The following is a 5,316-nucleotide window of genomic DNA, read 5'->3' as shown; positions in this document are numbered from 1 at the left end:
TGCAAAAAATAACCTGTATGTAACTGAAAAGCCTTCAACTTCTGGTTTATTTACCTGCCTGGCCTGGATTATTAAATCCTTCGTGCATGCCATCTATAAAACAACACCGAGGTCTGCTGCCGTCACCGTGGCTCCCAACCTGCAACTCCTTGGTCAGCACTTGTGACGTTAATTTGTGATTTCTGCTACATAAAATTTACACGCATTATTGCTTTTTCTCAAAAAAATGTGGATCTCTTTTTTTTTTTTTACTGGGGGATACACCTTACTGATTACATCTCAAGAGAAACTGAGCCCTTCAAATAACTTGTGTTCTGCCCACAGCCTAAACACTGTACGACAATCAGTTTAACATCACAGAAGGACAAAACACGTAAATATTTACATTTGGAAGTGCGTGCCAGCGACCTGAACAAGAAATCAGTGATGAGAATCCAATTAATTTTCTTGCTGTTTATCGAGTGTCTTATATGATAAATTAAAACTATGTCAAAGAAGAACAGTGTTGAGGTTAAAACGTGATGTGATGGGTTGGTTTATCTTTTACATTTAGATGGCCTGGAAAATGTGTTTCCCCTCAAATATACTTAGTGCAACTTTAACTTTTACCAGTTTCCAGCAAATTTTGGCATAAGTTTTGAAAGCTTTAGTCTCTACATGGATGCCCATCAGTGTCCACGTGGTGGCTGACTTCCAGGAGTCATTTTATTTATGTAGTTACTTATTTCTTAAATTTAATTTACTGCCCCCTCCCCAAATGTTTCCAAATGATGCACTGCATTAAGAAACAAGCACCAACGTATTCCTTTTGCTTATACGGTGCAAGAGAGGGGAATTCACTTCCTCCTCCTCTTTGCCGTTCGTCTCTTCTCTAACCTCTCAATTCTTGTGTCTTTGTCTGGACTGAAGCTTTGCTGTGACGGCACAATGCTGCAATGCCTCGCCTGTTCTGGGAGATTCTTAAACATCTCCCTCCTCAGGAAGAAGCGCACCACCTCCTCCTCTTCCCCTCGCTGCTCAAGTCAAAAGATAATTAGAATTATATTCTAAACCCACATGGTTACTTGGTTCAACAGCGGTTGATATTCACCTCATGATTGGCTGCGTCTGTCATGTGGACTGTCTGATTGGTCGGCCACGCAACAGCCAGGGGAATATAGGGACAGACAGTTCTTCCTCATCAATAGTCTGATTATTAAAGGTGCAGTAAGCAAAAAAAAAAAAAGAAGAAAAAAAAAATCATCAGGTCACAGAGTTCCAATCACACTCACTTAGCTCTGATGTGCAGACGTACCTACGCCCAACCACTCTCCTATTTGCATTCAAATAGCTAAAATGTATGCACACACACACACACAGACAGGTAGCAACATATTTAACCACCCCATCTGTTGTCGTATACAGCACACCCACACGTGAACACACACTCAAGACGTACGCACTCAGGCACATTCAGTGGGTAAACATACACGGAGGGAGAGTTTGGCAGAGATTTGCATTCTGTAAAGAAAATGGAGTCGAGACAGAAACGAAGCAGCGGTGAATGGAAATGATGGTTCACGTAATGAAGCAACAAGGGACTGACACTATTTAGCTCCTTTCCTGTGTGTGTGTGTGTACGTGTGTGTGTGTGTACGTGCGTCGAGAAAAAGGCGAGACAGAAAGAGATGTAAACAAAGAAAACAGAGGCATAGAAGGGCAAGGACTGCGGGAGGGAAGGAAAGGAGATTGAGAAACAAGAGACGGAAGGGGAAAAGTGTCCTGACTGCAGTTGTGCTGCTGTCCCGTGCAGGAGTAGCGGACAGAGTGTCAACATTTCTTTAGGGGAGGGCATCTTTAAAATATAAAACACATACAAGACTGAAGGGAAGCAATGACAGAATGACTGTTCTGCATCAGTACAGGAACAGAACCAGCACACTGCTAACATGGAACATGCCGAGCTGGACACAACGCACTTTGAAGCTTGGACATGACACATATGTACACACTGTACCATGAGTGTGTGTGTGTGTGTGTGTGTGTGTGTGTGTGTGTGTGTGTGTGTGTGTGTGTGTGTGTGTGTGTGTGTGCATGTCTCAGGCTGGAAAAGAAAGGTATGCCACTCTCTTGGGTTGTTTCAAAAAGAAAAAAAACAGCCACTCATCTCAACCTCTGTGCACATACCACCCACTCTCTCTCCCTCTCTCTCTCTCACACACACACACACACACACACTTATACACACAGACCTTGTAGAGCCGAGCACCCAAACCACCCACACACAGTGATAGACATGCGCAGTGGCTGTATAAAGCCAGACACACACGTATGCAGCACATAGATCGAGACGCAGACCCAGCCTGGCACAGGCCTGCGCATTTCACACACACACACACACACACACGCGCACACACACAGAACCGCTGTCGAAAGCTCTTTATAGTGAGGAGACAGACATTAACATGCCATAAATGGAGATAGAGGGAAGCGAGCGGAGAGGGAGAAAAAATGCATACATACATTAATATGCGCACACACACACTAACAACATATCCACACATTGTTCGCCCAAAGATGCACACTCTCTCTCACACGCACACACACTTGACAAACAGCTCCCAAACCCTGCAACAAACCACACATACCAAACTACACACACACACACACACACACACACACACACACACACACACACACACACACACACACACACACACACACACACACACACACACACACACCGGTATGCATGCATGCATTCACACCAAATCATCCAAGCGTTCCAGCTACCAACCCCTCCCCCTCATCCCCCCTATTCATCCGTCCCTCCTCTCCGGAGAGGCTCAGACTGTCCTCTTCTTCCCTCACAGTTTTTTTCCTCATTGAAGGCAGCACTTAAACACAAAGCACTTGAATTAAACTATTTTTATAAAGGTAAACAAATAAAATATTGTGCAAACAGTCTCTCCCATTATCGCTCTAACCCCCCCCCCCCTACTGACACCTAAAACTTGTCTGAATGCAGGTATTGAACTTTGTGATGTGTAGCATGAGCCTCCTCTTCCTCCTCTTGTTCTTTAGGTGCTCTTCTCTGAGGATTTTTATTTTGGACTAACAGTCATTTTTAGAAGAAATAATAAAAAGTAATAAACATGTGAATGTATTACAAAATAAGTTGGCTTGTTTATAACACTGATGTACAAAACTGGTTCAGTTCATGTTATCTGACAGTATCTAGCCCCTTTCACACAGAGATTCCGCAATATTGGTGTAAAGAAGTCCTGCCAATACGCCGCCTTTGTTGGTTCACACAGAACCATACAACGCCGGCATAACGCCGCTCCCGTCTGTAAATTCACACAGCATGCCGGCGTTCCGCAATCAGAGGCGTGACGACAGCGTCAGTCCGACCGTCATGTCAGCGGCATGCCGGCTGTGTCATTCACACAGACCCCGTTTCGTCTCTGTGACGGCTCTGTGACTACCTCCGCTGCCGGCTTATTGGTGGGGCCACTTGGCCCCCCCATTCCGCCTCCGTGACTTTCACACAGAACAGCGAGGCGGCTTAAAGGCGCAACGTTCCCGCCTCGAACTGGCTGTGTGAAAGGGGCTTCTGTATCTCTGAAGCTTTTGTTTGTTTTTTATTCTGTTCTTTAAGGGTGTTTCTGCAGCACTCCATCTGTGCTTTACTTACAGTAAAGTGGACATATAATGAACAACATTGCTTTTTCTGCGCTTGACAGCATGCATCTGGGTGCCATCTAAAAACTAAAAAAAGCACAATTGAATACATTTTTGGCACTAACTTATTTCTTTCAGATTTTCAGGGTAACGTTAAGAGTAGACTCATTCAGCCTCTCCACCTATCATCTGTATTCACTGTATCTTACAAGCAGGAAGTCAAAACCTTTTTTTTTAACTATCATGAACAATTTCCCATCAATGGTTATATAATTCACTTGCGAAAGACATGAACTAATAAAGCTCTACAACGGCTTTGTTTAATACTCCATATTCCAACTAAGAAATCAGACCTTTTTTGTTTTATGTGTCAGTGTTTCCAGTTTATGGATGTGTTACATTACTTCAGATTTCCTATTCACAGTGTGATGTTTTAACGACCCAGATCAGTTCAACATTTGACTCAAGGGGGGAGGGGGGCGCCGAAAAAAGAAGAATCAGTAACAACTGTCCACTGCAGTTAAAGAAATTGTAATCATTTGTGAACAAAAGTGCCAATCGAGTATTTCATTTATCAGTTTGGTGTGCGTTTGCGTGAGCGGTCAGTGTGGCAAGTCGTTACAGTATAGTCCCCATGGTTAAGAAGCTGCTCCTCGTGTTTTGGAGTGTAATTTGTGTCCAAAGTATGAAAAAGGCAAACACTTCAGATGAGGGGATTGGAGGTGGTACTCTGGCAGGTACTCTGACGAAACATAAACGTAAAAACTCACAAACATAAGCTCTTAGAAAGCAGGGCCAAATTGTTAGAAAAGAAGACAATATCAATGTTTTTCTTTTTTGAAGTTTAACAGCTTTGGTTCTTTGGCCTTGGCCTAGGGAAAATATGTGTAAAAGTGTGGAGTCAACTCTGGCGTTAAGCATTTCAGCGCTCCAGCCATACATCCTATTAGACACTAAACAGGTAATAAGGTGCTTAAAACTTCTATTAAAACAGAAAAAAAGGATTTGAAAGGATCATCTTGCTATTTTTAAAGCATCATAATCTTCAGGACAACATTTTATGGCAACAGTAGTCTGATTTGATAATTTACTTGGTTCAACATTTCTAATATGACAATTTAGTAAAGCCTTTCCAATCCATCACTTCACTGACCTATCGCAAATATATATTGCTGCCAGTACAAATGTTATAAGTTGTATAATAAACTCCCGGGAAGTTAAAGCACACACTCAAATTTCCCTTTTCAATACAGCCCTTATATACAAGATGTTTACTGCGTATATGGTATATAGTACGAGTATAAAAAGATTTTCTGCCAACGCAACATTATTCTTTTTGACTGAAAACTTGAGCATTAGTTGGGCTCTAAACTTAAATACAAAAGAAAATCATACATAAAAGGTAAAAGAAATGATATATGGATGTAAGCGACTCTGAGATCTTTATAATATAACAATACAGTCCCTTTATAACTGTTATAACACATTAGTTACTGAAGGCTTACTGCTGTCCCCAGTTCACAACTCCCATTTGATTGTACTGTGAGCAACTTTCTTTTATCAACTGACAGAAACACATTTCACTTGATCACTGATTTTGCCAGATCCACCTCAGCAGACATGGGATTGTCATGAATTAACAATAAATCCATT

The sequence above is a fragment of the Cololabis saira genome, chromosome 1 (genome assembly GCF_033807715.1).
Source record: "Cololabis saira isolate AMF1-May2022 chromosome 1, fColSai1.1, whole genome shotgun sequence".
Taxonomy (NCBI): Eukaryota; Metazoa; Chordata; class Actinopteri; order Beloniformes; family Belonidae; genus Cololabis; species Cololabis saira.
The sequence above is the reverse complement of the archived record's forward strand: the minus strand, read 5'-3'. Positions refer to the sequence as shown.